Source organism: Aythya fuligula, chromosome W, assembly GCF_009819795.1.
Source record: "Aythya fuligula isolate bAytFul2 chromosome W, bAytFul2.pri, whole genome shotgun sequence".
Taxonomy (NCBI): domain Eukaryota; kingdom Metazoa; phylum Chordata; class Aves; order Anseriformes; family Anatidae; genus Aythya; species Aythya fuligula.
Genome location: NC_045594.1, coordinates 18,154,574 through 18,169,837, shown reverse-complemented (window position 1 = coordinate 18,169,837; position 15,264 = coordinate 18,154,574). Strand labels below are relative to the sequence as shown.

The 15,264-nt window shown below is 49.9% G+C and overlaps 1 long non-coding RNA gene across 1 annotated transcript; it reads left to right on the top strand.

The window, feature by feature from the left end:
- The first annotated feature begins 1,815 nt into the window (after window positions 1-1,815).
- On the top strand, window positions 1,816-15,239 carry LOC116501396. Its single transcript, XR_004254418.1, has 3 exons — window positions 1,816-1,828; window positions 9,352-9,356; window positions 15,182-15,239. It is a non-coding gene; the product is annotated as an uncharacterized LOC116501396 (long non-coding RNA).
- The last annotated feature ends 25 nt before the right edge of the window (window positions 15,240-15,264 follow it).

Here is a 15,264-nt window from a genome sequence, read left to right as displayed (position 1 = left end):
AAACCAAATGAGATTTAATAAGAGCAAGTGTAGAGTCCTGCACCCGAGAAGGAACAACCACTTGTACAGGCTGGGGGCTGACCTGCTGGAGAGGAGCTCTGTGGAGAAGGACCTGGGGGTCCTGGTGGACGACAGGTTGACCATGAGCCAGCAGTGTGCCCTGGTGGCCAAGAAGGCCAATGGGATCCTAGGCGTGCGTTAAAAGGAGTGTGGCCAGCACGTCAAGGGAGGTGATTCTCCCCCTCTACTCTGCCCTGGTCAGGCCTCACCTGGAGGTGAGTCCCTTGACTTTACTCTGTTTAATGGCAAAACTAGCTTTCAGGAGAATTTGAATTATTTTCTTCCCTTTCTCAAAAACATCTTCTGCTGTGTTACCCCACACGATGACATCATTAATGTACTGCAAGTGTTCAGGAGCTTCCCCCTGTTCCAGTGTCGTCTGGATCAGTCCATGGCAAATGGTAGGGCTGTGTTTCCACCCCTGGGGCAGTCGATTCCAAGCATATTGGATGCCCCTCCAAGCGAAAGCAAACCGTGGCCTGCATGCTGCAGAGGGATGGAGAAAAACGCATTAGCGATATTGATTGTAGCATACCACTTGGCTGCCTTGGACTCTAGTTCGTACTGGAGTTCTAGCATGTCTGACACTGCAGCACTCAGTGGTGGCGGGACTTCGTTCAGGCCACGATAGTCTACCGTTAGCCTCCACTCGCCATTAGACTTTCGCACTGGCCATATAGGACTATTAAAGGGTGAGCGAGTCTTGCTGATCACTCCTTGGCTCTCCAGATGATGAACTAACTCATGGATAGGGATCAGGGAGTCTCAGTTGGTGCGATATTGCCACCGGTGCACAGTTGTAGTCACAATTGGCACTTGCTGTTCTTCAATCCTCAGCAATCCTACAGCAGAAGGGTCTTCTGAGAGACCAGGCAAGGTAGACAGCTGCTTAATCTTCTCTGTGCTCAAAGCAGATATGCCAAAAGCCCATCGGTACCCTTTTGAATCCTTGAAATATCCTCTCTTGAGGTAGTCTATGCCAAGGATGTGTGGAGTATCCAGGCCAGTCACAATACGGTGCTTTTGCCACTCATTCCCAGTTAGACTCACTTCAGCTTCCAATACAGTTAGCTGTTGGGATCCCCCTGTCACTCCAGAGATACAGATGAGTTCTGCCCCTTGGTGGCCTGACGGCATTAGGGTATACTGTGTGCCTGTGTCCACTAAAGCTTTATATTTCTGCGGGTCCGGTGTGCCAGACCATCGAATCCACACAGTCCAGTAAATCCAGTTGTCCCTCTCCTCTACCTGGCCAGAGGCAGGGCCCCACTAGTCCTGGTTGGAGCATCTATCAATTAATTCTTCCAAATGTGAAGCAGAGGTCTCTTTGTCAGCGTCAGGAGTAATACTAGCCCTTCTATTGCCTCCGGGTGACTGCCCAACAGAAACTGGGGCAGCAATCCTCCTAGGGACCTCTTTTCTTGCTGCTGTATCTTTCTGCAGTTCATGTACCTGAGCAGCTAGGGCCAAGGTTGGTTCACCATCCCACTTCCTCATATATTCCCCATGGTCACGTAAATAAAACCACAAGGTACCCCGCGGTGTGTGTCCTGGATTCTCCCTTGCTTGAGCCGGAGAATGCTGGTACTTAATGGATGAAAGATTCTTCCATCTAGGTGAGGAGGAAGTTATGTGTTCTTCTAACCATTGGGACAGTCTCTCCACAGCTGAAATGCAGGCCCGTACTGGGGCAGAGAGATTTTCTTCATATTTATGAAGCTGGTTGGACACATTATCCACAGTTGGCCCCATCCCCTCTTCCCAATCTGTTGCTGCCAGCGTGCTGGCATGTGATGAGGGTGCAGCCTGTACAAACTTCCGCCACATGGATGTTGTGCACTGGGCTTCATCAGGGTCTTTAGGTGTCTGGGCATTGTTCAAATCACTATATCACTATATCACTGGAGTGATACCAGTGCTGTTCCAGCTACGAGTGCACAGCACAGCACCATGTGGGCTGCTGCAGGGAAAGGTGACTCCATCCCAGACAGGCCCAACACAGCAATATGCCCTGTTCACTGATGGGTCCTGTTGTATTGTGGGAGATGGAAGGCTGCTGTATGGAGTCCTGCATGACAAGTTGCAGAAGCTGCTGAAGGAGAAGGTGAATCAAGTCACTTTGCAGAAGTGAAAGCCATCCAGCTGGCTTTAGATCAGGCCACCTGGTTAGTCAACACTAGGGGATCTGCCAACTGAGCTGGACCTGACCAGTCAAACCTGTTACATACTGTAGAAGGGGATGAAGTCCCTGTAGTGCTCATAAAATACATGCTGAGGAAGACAGTCTGACACAGAACTGCACACATTACTCGAGGTGAGGCTGCACCAGCACAGAATAGAGCAGGACAATTACTTCCCTCGACTGACTAGCAATGCCATGCTTGATGCACGCCAGGATGCAGTTGGCCCTCCTGGCTACCAGGGCACACTACTGGCTCATATTCTGCTTGCTATCAACCACAACCCCCAGATCCCTCTCTGCAAGGCTGCTGTCCAGCATCTCATTGCCCAGTTTGTACATATAGCCAGGGTTGCCCCTTCCCAGGTGCAAGACCTGGCACTTGCACCTGTTAAATTTCATGCAGTTGGTGATCGCCCAGCTCTCCAATCTGTCCAAATCTCTCTGCAAGGCCTTTCCATGCTCAGCAGAGTCAACAACTCCTCCAGGTTTAGTGTCATCAGCAAATTTGCTCAAACACCTTCTAGTCCTACATCCAAATCATTTTAAAAAATATTGAAGAGGATGTCTTCCAATTCTATACTGCATAAGAAAAAGATCAAGTATTCTTTAATTTTACTTTCTACTTGTTGTACTACTTGCTCAATTGTGTTTCATATGTTATGAAGCCTAGTGTGCATACAAAATATTTTTATCAGTTGTGCAAAAACACTTATAGGTTAATTAACTGTATCCTAGCCAAAACCGGGACATAGGTTCAGGTTATTAATCTTTTTATTTTACACTTAGTCAATTGTCCAATACAAAGAGTAGTCTTATCTTTGCATGCAGTGCTTTTCCTTTCAAAAAAAAAAAATAAATCTAGTAATTCAGGAAGTGTTAATTATGTGGCTTTATTTGCTGCAACAAGTTTTAGTAGTCACCTACCTTTTAGGTGAAAAGTTGTTAGCTTCCCGTATTTGTAGACATTACAGAGCAGTGGATACCTTATTTATACCTCTGTTTTTATTTGTGTGGGAGTGTGTTAGGATTTGGAAAGGTGAGGGGGGAGGGAGGGATGACAAAAGAAACATTATAGAATAAGATTATATAGAATAGGATTATAACTTTAAAATAAAAATTCGTTTCCTGATCTGCTACCAATTTTCATGCACATTATATGGAATAAAAAAAGAGGTATTCACATAGCTTGATTAAAACGTATCAAATATCTGGCCTTTAAGAAAAGCATGCAGTTGTCTAACTAAGTAATTTTTAATGATTACTTTATAGTAGTTGAGTTTCTGCATCATATTATTTTTTGGAGTGCAAGCATTTCCATCTTTTTTTCCAGTTGGCAACTGCAAAGATGCCAGTGAAGCAGAATTGGCATGCTTTGCTCGTGAGTTGTTCCTTAACTGCTGTTCCAATATGACTTTGTGTTGTGGTTTAACCTGGCCAGAAGCTAAGCACCACATAGCCGTTCGCTCACCCTCCCCCCTCCCTCTCTGGGAAACAGGAAAGACAGGAGGGTTATTGTTGTTGGTGACTCGATTCTTAGGGGAACAGAGGGCCTTATTTGTCGGCCTGACCCTACCCGTAGGGAAGTCTGCTGTCTCCCTGGGGCCAGGGTCAGGGACGTTGCCAGGAAGCTTCCTAACCTGGTACGCCCCTCTGACTATTACCCCCTTTTGATAGTCCAGGCGGGCAGTGATAACATCGAAGAGAGAAGCCTCAAGGCTATCAAAAGGGACTTTAGGGGAATGGGTCGGTTAGTGGATGGAGCGGGAGTGCAGGTGGTGTTTTCGTCCATCCCTATGGTGGCAGGGAGGGGTTCAGAGAGGACACGGAAAGCCCACCTGTTAAACACGTGGCTCCGGGGCTGGTGCCAACGCAGAAATCTTGTTTTTTTTGATCATGGGGCACTTTACTCAGCACCTGGCCTGATGGCCGCAGACGGGTCCCTATCTTTTAGGGGAAAAAGGATCCTGGGCCAGGAACTGGCAGGGCTCATTGAGAGGGCTTTAAACTAGGTAGGAAGGGGGATGGGGCTGAGGCTAGGATTGTTGGGGCTGTGCCAGGGGGAACAATGGCAAGGCCGGAGGATAAGGCAATGGCCCAGCTGAAGTGCATCTACACCAATGCACGCAGCATGGGTAACAAACAGGAGGAGCTGGAAGCCATCGTGCGGCAGGCAGGCTACGACTTGGTTGCCATCACGGAGACGTGGTGGGACCAGTCTCATGACTGGAGTGCTGCAATGCCTGGCTATAAGCTCTATAGAAGGGACAGGCAGCATAGAAGGGGTGGTGGTGTGGCTCTCTATATTAGAGAGTCTTTCGAGGTTGTAGAACTCGAGGTTGGGAATGACAAGGTCGAGTCCCTTTGGGTTAGGATCGGCAGGGACAACAAGGCTAGTGTCCTGGTCGGGGTCTGCTATAGACCGCCGAACCAGGATGAGGAGACGGATGAGGAATTCTACAGGCAGCTGACAGAGGTTGCAAAATCATCAGCTCTTGTACTCGTGGGGGACTTCAACTTCCCTGACATATCCTGGAAGCACAACACAGCCCTGAGAAAGCAGTCTAGGAGGTTTCTGGAGAGCGTGGAAGATAGCTTCCTGACGCAGCTGGTTAGTGAGCCTACCAGGGGAGGTGCCCCGCTAGACCTTCTCTTCACAAACAGAGAAGGACTGGTGGAGGACGTGATCGTCGGGAGCTGTCTCGGGCAGAGTGACCACGCAATGGTGGAGTTCACTATTCTTGGCGAGGCCAGGAAGGGGACCAGTAAAACCGCTGTATTGGACTTTCGGAGGGCTGACTTTGAACTGCTCAGGACACTGGTTGGTGGAGTCCCTTGGGAGGCGGTTCTGAAGGGCAGAGGGGTCCAGGAAGGCTGGGCGATCTTCAAGAGGGAAGTCTTCATGGCGCAGGAACGGTCTGTCCCCAAGTGCCCAAAGACGAGCTGGCGGGGAAGAAGACCGGCCTGGCTCAACAGAGAATTGTGGCTTGATCTTAGGAGGAAAAAGAGGGTTTATAAGCTTTGGAAAAGTGGGCAGGCCACTAAGGAGGACTTTAAAGAAGTAGCGAGGCTGTGCAGGGACAAAATTAGGAAGGCCAAAGCTCATCTGGAGCTCAATCTGGCTACTGCCGTTAAAGATAACAAAAAATGTTTCTATAAATACATCAACACAAAAAGGAGGACTAAGGAGAATCTCCATCCTTTACTGGATGCGGGGGGAAACTTAGTTACAAGAGATGAGGAAAAGGCGGAGGTGCTCAATGCCTTCTTTGCCTCAGTCTTTAGCGGCAATACCGGATGTTCTCTGGATACCCAGTACCCTGAGCTGGTGGAAGGGGATGGGGAACAGGATGTGGCCCTCACTATCCATGAAGAACTGGTTGGTGACCTGCTACGGCACTTAGATGTGCACAAGTCGATGGGGCCGGATGGGATCCACCCAAGGGTACTGAGGGAACTGGCAGAGGAGCTGGCCAAGCCACTGTCCATCATTTATCAACAGTCCTGGCTATCGGGGGAGGTCCCAATCGACTGGCGGCTAGCAAACGTGACGCCCATCTACAAGAAGGGCCGGAGGGCAGACCCGGGAAACTACAGGCCTGTCAGTTTGACCTCAGTGCCAGGAAAGCTCATGGAGCAGATCCTCCTGAGAGTCATCATGCAGCACTTGCAGGGGAAGCAGGCGATCAGGCCCAGTCAGCATGGCTTTATGAAAGGCAGGTCATGCCTGACGAACCTGATCTCCTTCTATGACAGAGTGACGCGCTGGGTGGATGAGGGAAAGGCTGTGGATGTGGTCTACCTTGACTTCAGCAAGGCTTTTGACACTGTTTCCCACAGCATTCTCCTCAAGAAACTGGCTGCTCTTGGCTTGGACTGGCGCACGCTTCGTTGGGTTAGAAACTGGCTGGATAGCCGGGCCCAAAGAGTCGTGGTGAATGGAGCCAAGTCCAGTTGGAGGCCAGTCACTAGTGGCGTCCCCCAGGGCTCGGTGCTGGGGCCGGTCCTCTTTAATATCTTCATCGATGATCTGGACGAGGGCATCGAGTGCACCCTCAGTAAGTTCGCAGATGACACCAAGTTAGGTGCGTGTGTCGATCTGCTTGAGGGTAGGAAAGCTCTGCAGGAGGATCTGGATGGGCTGAGGTCAACTGCATGAAGTTTAACAAGGCCAAGTGCCGGGTCCTGCACCTGGGGCGCAATAACCCCAAGCAGAGCTACAGACTGGGAGAGGAATGGTTGGAAAGCTGCCAGGCAGAGAAGGACCTGGGAGTGATGGTTGATAGTCAGCTGAATATGAGCCAGCAGTGTGCTCAGGTGGCCAAGAAGGCCAACGGCATCCTGGCTTGTATTAGGAACAGCGTGACCAGCAGGGCTAGGGAGGTGATCATCCCAATGTACTTAGCTCTGGTGAGGCCGCACCTCGAGTACTGTGTTCAGTTTTGGGCCCCTCGCTACAAGAAGGACATGGAGGTGCTTGAGCGGGTGCAGAGAAAGGCGACGAAGCTGTTGAGGGGCCTGGAGAACAAGTCCTACGAGGAGCGGCTGAGGGAGCTGGGCTTGTTCAGCCTGGAGAAGAGGAGGCTCAGGGGTGACCTTATCGCTCTTTTTAGGTACCTCAAGGGAGGTTGTAGCGAGGTGGGGGTTGGCCTGTTCTCCCACGTGCCTGGTGACAGGACGAGGGGGAATGGGTTTAAGTTGAACCAGGGGAGTTTTAGGTTAGATGTTAGGAAGAACTTCTTCACTGAAAGGGTTGTGAGGCACTGGAACAGGCTGCCCAGGGAAGTGGTGGAGTCACCATCCCTGGAAGTCTTCAAAAGACGTTTAGATGTAGAGCTTAGGGATATGGTTTAGTGGAGGGCTGTTAGCGTTAGGTTGGAGGTTGAACTCGATGACCTTGAGGTCTCTTCCAACCTAGGAAATTCTGTGATTCTGTGATTCTGTGAATCGACTGCCCCAGGGGTGGAAACACAGCCCTACCATTTGCCATGGACTGATCCAGACGACACTGGAACAGGGGGACGCTCCTGAACACCTGCAGTACATTAATGATGTCATCGTGTGGGGTAACACAGCAGAAGATGTTTTTGAGAAAGGGAAGAAAATAATTCAAATTCTCCTGAAAGCTAGTTTTGCCATTAAACAGAGTAAAGTCAAGGGACTCGCACAGGAAATCCAGTTCTTGGGGGTAAAATGGCAAGATGGACGTTGCCACATTCCGACAGATGTGATCAACAAAATAATGGTTATGTCTCCACCAACTAGCAAAAAAGAAACACAAGCTTTCCTAGGCCTTGTGGGATTCTGGAGAATGCATGTGCCAGGCTATAGTCAGCTTGTGAGTCCTCTATATCGAGTCACTCGAAAGAGGAACTATTTCAAGTGGGGTCCTGAGCAACAACAGGCCTTTTGAACAAAAACAACAAGAAATAGCTCGTGCAGTAGCCCTTGGGCCTGTCCGTACTAGACCAGCTGTGCAAAACATACTTTACACTGCAGCTGGGGAGCATGGGCTCACCTGGAGCCTCTGGCAGAAGACCCCAGGAGAAACTCGAGGTCGACCTCTGGGTTTCTGGAGCCGGGGCTATCGAGGGTCAGAAGCCAATTACACCCCAACTGAAAAGGAAATATTAACAGCATATGAGGGGCTTCGAGCCACTTCAGAAGTTGTTGGTACAGAAGCACAACTCCTCTTGGCTCCATGGCTACCTGTGTTACATTGGCTGTTCAAAGGGAAGATCCCCACTACACATCATGCAACTGATGCTACTTGGAGTAAGTGAGTATCGTTAATTACACAGCGGGCTCAAATGGGGAAACCCAACCGCCCGGGAATCCTGGAAGAGATTATGGACTGGCCGGAGGGCAGGGATTTCGGAGTACCAACAGAAGAGGTAACCCGTGCTGAAGAAGCACCACCATACAATGAGTTGCCAGAAGACAGAAAGCAGTATGTGTTGTTCACTGACGGATCCTGCCGTGTGGTAGGGAGCCATCGGAAGTGGATAGCTGCTGTGTGGAGTCCCACACGACAAGCTGTGGAGGCCATGGAAGGGGAAGGTGAGTCGAGTCAGTATGCAGAAGAGAAAGCTATACAACTGGCCCTAGAAATTGCTGAAAGAGAAAAATGGCCAGTACTGTATCTCTACACTGATTCATGGATGGTGGCAAATGCTCTGTGGGGGTGGCTGCAGCAATGGAAACAACAACTGGCAGCGCAGAGGTAAACCTATCTGGGCTGCTACCCTGTGGCAAGATATTGCTGCCTGGGTAGAAAACCTGTCTGTAAAGGTACGTCATGTAGATGCTCACATGCCTAAGAATTGTGACACCAAAGAACATCATAACAACAAAGAAGTGGATCGAGCTTCGAAAATTGAAGTGGCTCAGGTGGACCTGGACTGGGGACGTAAGGGTGAGCTGTTTGTAGCTCGATGGGCCCATGAAACATCAGGACATCTAGGGAGGGATTCCACATACAGATGGGCTCGTGATCAAGGGGTGGACCTGACCACTGAGGCCATTACACAGGTTACCCATGAGTGTGAGACCTGTGCTGCAATCAAATGAGACATGAGGGTAAAGTCTCCCTGGAATAGGGGGGAGATGGCTTGGATTTTGATACGGTGAGGCCTGGCAGATTGACTACATTGGACCACTTCCACAAACCCGCCAAGGCAAACGTTACATACTTACCATGGTAGAAGCAACTACTGGGTGGCTGGAAACATATCCAGTAAACCATGCCACGGCCTGAAACGCTATCTTGGGCCTGGAAAGACAAGTACTGTGGCGACATGGTACACCAGAGAGAATTGAGTCTGACAATGGGAGTCACTTCCGAAACAATCTTGTCACCTTCTGGGCCAAGAGACATGGCATTGAGTGGGTGTGTCACATCCCTTATCACCCACAAGCCTCTGGGAAGGTTGAGAGGTACAATGGACTGTTAAAGACTATGTTACGAGCATTAGGTGCTGGGACATGGAAACAATGGGACACAAATCTACCAGAAGCCACTTGGCTAGTTAACAATAGGGGGTCTGACAGCCGTGCTGGTCCTGCCGAAACAAAACCCCTACACACTATGGGAGAAGCTAAAGTCCCTGTAGCGCATGTAGGGAAGTGGCTGGGGAAGGCGGTGTGGGTTGCTCCTGCCATGGGAAAAGGCAAACCCGCTTGTGGGATTGTCTTCACCCAAGGACCAGGGTATACCTGGTGGGTAATGCAGAAGGATGGGGATATCAGGTGTGTGCCTCAAGGAGATTTAACCTTGGGAGAAAATTAATCTGTAATCCAAGTTATATGTTGTAAGAGGACACTGCAGAACCAATGACAGGTCAATATCACAAGGAACTAGGCAACTGCAACAGTGATTTGAGCTAAGCTGGTGCTGGTGTCAAGAAAACCAACTTCGCCTGCCCTGAGTGACCACTTTGACAGATGAAGCTGAAACCATCAACAGTTTTTATGAACATTTTGGGTAAAGACCTATGGAATTAAAAAAAGTAAAATCGTATAAATACTTCAATGGACGAAGAACAATGGTGATGAGAATACCTATATACTAAACTATGTGGGACCTGAGTGTGACACAAATGTTATGGAATAAGGGGTGAAGGCTGTGTTGGGTCTGTCTGGGATGGAGTCACCTTTCCCTGCAGCAGCCCACACAGTGCTGTGCTCTGCACTCGTAGCTGGAACAGCACTGGTATCACTCCAGTGTTGTGTCTATTGCTGCGTAGTGCTGGCACAGCATCAGGACTCCTTCCAAGCCCCCAGGAGCCAGTAGGCTGGGGGTGGGCAAGTGATGGGGAGGGGACATTGCCAGGGCAGCTGACCTAAACCAACCAAAGGGATATTCCGTAACAACTGATGTCACACTCAGTAATAAAAAAGGGGGGTTCTTGTGAGGGAGGGGGCTGTCTTCCTGAGCAACCACTACGCATTTTGAGGCTCTGCTTCCCAGGACATGGCCGAACATCGCTCGTTGATGGGAAGTAGAGAGCAACTTTTTTTTTCTTTCTCTCTGTGCTTCTGTGCGGACTTATTGTTTCTTTTGTTTCTTTTTCTCCCCATTCCCTTTCCCTTAAAATAAACCATGCTCATCTCAAACCTCAAGTTCTCTGTGTTGTATTTTCTCCCCCTTCCTCTTTGGGGGGGGGGGGGGGGGGGGGGGGTGTGGGGTGAGAGAGCAGTTGTGGTGGAGCTCGGCTGCCCACCCGAGTAAAACCACCACAATTGCTTTCTCATTTTCTGATAGCTTGTTGTACAGTGGGGCTTCTTCAGCACAGGCCACCTCCTCCTCCAGTGATATCCCGAAATATTTGCCTTCTGTCAAGTCCACGGTCACTTACAGGATTCCTGTGCGACTAGGGTTTCCTATCTGAGCCCGCTGAGTAATCAGTGCAACCTACTTACTCCGTGTAGCATCAGTTACATGATATGTAAACAGGGTCCTTCCTTTGAACATCCAGCCCAGTGCCAGCAGTCGGGGTGCCAGGAGGAGCTGTGCTTCAGTACCGACTGCTTCTGAAGCAGGAACTATCTCCCATTTAATTTGTTCAAAGGCTTGTCGTTGCTTGGGGCCCCATTTGAAATCATTCTTCTTACAGGTTCCTTGATAGAGCGGGCTTACAATCAGGCTGTGATTTGCAATGTGCATTGTCCAAAACCCCATGACACCTAGGAAAGTTTGCGTTTCTTTTTTGCTAGTTGGTGGAGACATAGCTGTTATTTTGTTGATCGCATCCACTGGGATCTGATGACGTGACGTCCCTCTTGTTATTTTATTCCTGAAAAATGGATCTCTTGTGCAGGTCACAGAATCACAGAACTGTAGGGGTTGGAAGGGACCTCAAGAGATCATCGGGTCCAACCCCCCTGCCAAAGCAGGTTCCCTAGAGCAGGCTGCCCAGGTAGGCGTCCAGACGGGCCTTGAATATCTCCAGAGAAGGAGACTCCACAACCTCCCTGGGCAGCCTGTCCCAGTGCTCTGTCACCCTCCCCGTGAAGAAGTTCTTTCGCATGTTGGTGCGGAACTTCCTGTGATCCATTTTTTGGCCATTTCCCCTTGTCCTGTCCCCACAATCCACTGAAAAGAGGTTGGACAAATCCCTCTGTCTCCCACAGTTAAGATATTTGTAAACATTAATAAGATCCCCTCTCAGTCTTCTTTTCTCCAGGCTGATCAGACCCAGGTCTCTCAGCCTTTCCTCATAAGGAAGATGCTCCAGGCCCCATATCATCTTTGTGGCCCTCCACTGGACTCTTTCCAGGAGATCCCTGTCTTTTTTGTACCAGGGAGCCCAGAACTGGACACAGTACTCCAGGTGAGGCCTGACCAGGGCAGAGTAGAGGGGGAGAATCACCTCCCTTGATGTGCTGGCCACACTCCTTTTAACGCACGCCTAGGATCCCATTGGCCTTCTTGGCCACCAGGGCACACTGCTGGCTCATGGTCAACCTGTCGTCCACCAGGACCCCCAGGTCCTTCTCCACAGAGCTCCTCTCCAGCAGGTCAGCCCCCAGCCTGTACAAGTGGTTGTTCCTTCTCGGGTGCAGGACTCTACACTTGCTCTTATTAAATCTCATTTGGTTTCTTCCTGCCCAGCTCTCCAGCTTGTCCAGGTCTCGCTGAATGGCAGCACAGCCTTCTGGCGTGTTGGCCACTCCTCTCAGCTTTGTGCCATCGGCGTACTTGCTGAGGGTGGACACTATTCCCTCATCAAGGTCGTCGATGAAGATGTTGAACAAGACTGGACCCAGCACTGACCCCTGGGAAACACCGCTAACACCAGTGATGGGCCCTGGAACCCCCAGAGCCCTGAGTTGGGGAGGACTGTCACTGGTAATGATGAACTCTCAGCCAACTCCAAACTTGTGCGGGATCTGCTGCTCCAGCTGAATGCATATAAGGCCCAATGGGGTTCATCGCAGGGTACTCAGAGAGCTGGCTGATGTCTTCACGAGACCTCTCTCAATTATTTTTAAACAGCTGTGGGAATCTGGAGAGGTCCCAGTCAACCGGAAGGTGGAAAATGCTGTCCCGATTTTCAAGGACAAGAAAGAACTTTATTTTTAGTGAGGACCTGGTGTGGATTGACTGCAGCAAGAGCTCCTGGCAGGGAGGCAGACTGAGCCTCCCTGTGGGATAGATGAGTGGACAGTAAGGTGGGTTGAGAACTGTCTGACTGGCCGAGCTCAGAGGTTGGTGATCAGTGGTGCAGAGTCCGGCTGGAGCCCTGTGACTAGCGGTGTTCCCCAGGGGTCGGTGCTGGGTCCGGTCTGTGAAGACCCTGGTAATTGCAAGCCTGTCAGTCTCACTTCAGCGCCTGGTAAAATTATGGAGAAGATTATTCTGAAAAACACTTGAAAGACAACACAGTCATTGGACGCAGCCAACACAGGCCAACAAATGAAAAGCCCTGTTTAACAAACTTAATTTCCTTTTATGACAAGGTCACCCATCTAGTTGACCAAGGGAAGCCAGTTGATGTGATCTTTTTGGATTTCAGCAAAGCTTTCAATACTGTTTCTCACAGTATCCTTCTGGACAAAATGTTCAGTTTACAGCTAGACAAATACATAAAAAGACGGGTTAACATTTGGCAGACGGGTTGGGCTCAAAGGCTTATAGTAAATGGGGTTACATCAGGCTGGCAGCCAGTCATTAATAGGGTTCTGCAGGGCACCATTTTTTGGATGCAGGACTGTAAGGTGTGCAAAGCAAGTTTGTGGATAACACTAAATTGAGAGGAGCTGTGGACTCCCACACAGGTGGAGAGGCCTTGCAGAGACATCTTGACAAGTTAGAGGGCTGGGCAATCACCAACAATATGAAGTTTAACAAGAGCAAGTGCTGGGATCTGCACCTGAGATGGAGCAATCCTGTATATATGTATACACCGCGGGACGAGAGGCTGGAGAGCAGCTCCGCAAAAATGGATCGGGGAGTTCTGCTAATGGCAAGTTAAGTATGAGTCAGTGGTGTTCCCTGGTAGCCAAAAGGGCCAACCATATCCTGGGGTGCATCCAGTACGACATTGCTAGCCAGTTGAGGGAAGTGACTGTCCCACTCCACTCTGTGCTGGCCTCACCTCGAGTACTGTGTGCAGTTCTGGGCACCACAGTATAAGAAAGACATGAAACTATTAGAGAATGTACAAAGGAGGGTTACAAAGATGGTGAAGGGTCTAGAGGGGTAGACATATGAGGAGCGGTTGAAGTCTCTTGCTTTGGTCAGCCTGGAGAAGAGGAGGCTGAGGGGAGACCTCATCGCAGTCTACAGCTTCCTCACGATGGGGAGCAGAGGGGCAGGCGCCAATCTATTCTCTTTAGTGAGCAATGATAGGACCCGTGGGAATGGTGTCAAGCTGTGACAGGGGAGGTTCAGGGGAGGTTCTTCCTGATGTCCAGCCTGAAGAGGGTTGTCGTGCACTGGAACAGGCTCCCCAGGTATTTAGTCACTGCACCAAGCCTGTTGGAGTTTAAGAAGCGTTTGGACTGTGCACTTTGTTATATGGTCTGAATTTTTGGGTAGACCTGTGTGGTGCCAGGAGTTGGAATCGATGATCCTTTTGGGTCCTTTCCAGCTCCGGATATTCTGTGATTCTACGTTATTTACTTTAAATTAAAAGCAGTAGCTTTGCTTGTACGATGTACTTCTTGGGCAATGCACTTTTTTTTGTTTTGTTTTTAAGATATTATGAACTAAAAGAAACCAGCAAGATCTGTGTTTGTTTTTATACAGGTCATCTTTTCCTACCAGTTACTAACAAGTTTCCTACAAAGCACTCTTATTTTTTTCCAGTGACACAATAGCAATATAGTCTAAGCCAAGTAAGTACTATTTGTATATGTACTATTTAGGTAATCAATTTACTAGCTCTAGGTCACACTTCTGTCAGAAAGGAATCTTCATCATGCTCCCAACCTTTACCTGCAATTACCTTCACATTCCTATTTCTCTTATTCTCTAGGGCCTGATCTATTAAGGACTAAACTGACTTTTACGTATTTGCTTTTGTATTTTGCTGCTTTTTTGCTTTATGCCAAATCTAGAGGGAAGACGGGAAACGGCAAGGAAAGAAAAGAAGGAGGCCTCCACAGGAACTCACTTCAAAGAGTTTGAGGCTTTTTGAATTGCTCATTGAACCCCCTGACTTCCTCTGAAAATTTGAAAGACATTTTTAGTACTTTTTTTTCCTCATGAACTTTAAGTAAGGTTTTATTTCTTGCCAAGGTGATCGGCTCCGGGGCAGACGCGTTCTGCCATGGAGCAGGGGATCGAGACGGGCAGGGCTTTTTTTTCGGCATCAAGTCCACTCGAAGCAGCCAAGGAAGCCGCCAGGACCCGGCAGCCCTCGCGAGGGAGGCTGACAAGGCATAGGTGGAGCCAGCAGTGCCCCCTCCCCGGACGTTCTAAAGCAGCCCCTAGGGAGCACGAGCTACCAGGAGCACGTCGAGCAGGGCGGGCAAACAGGGCGTGACGCATCAGAAGGGAGTGGAGCAGCAGTTTGTGCGGCAGTTCGTGCAGGGAGGGCCCCTCGCAGCTCTCTTGCAGCGGTCTTTCGCTTCGGTACTGGTACTGGTAGCCTGCTTGCGAGAAACCTGGCCATGGTATCAACCAGGCAGAAAAACATGGCCTCCGCATCTCTTGCAGCCTCTTCAGCCGCGGTCACCAATGTGGCCACTCAGATGGAGAGCTCGGGGAAACACACCTCCATCCAGGTCTTGGGCTGCAGGGTGTGCCCAAGTCTTCTGTCCCTATCAGACAGCAGCAGCGAGGGGTATGCCTGTGGGAGGTGTGCCCAGGTTGAAGAGCTGCTCAAACAGGTAGCGGAACTTCGGGAGGAGGTGAGCAGGCTCAGGAGCATCAGGGAGTCAGAGAGGGAAATTGACTGGTGGAGGTGTACTCTACCCTCCCTGAGACAGACTCAGGAGCCTGCCGCAGCACAGGTGCCTCCTGCTGCGCAGAAGGCAAAAGTCCCCTCATCCCACCAGGCAGTAAGAGGGGACCTAGG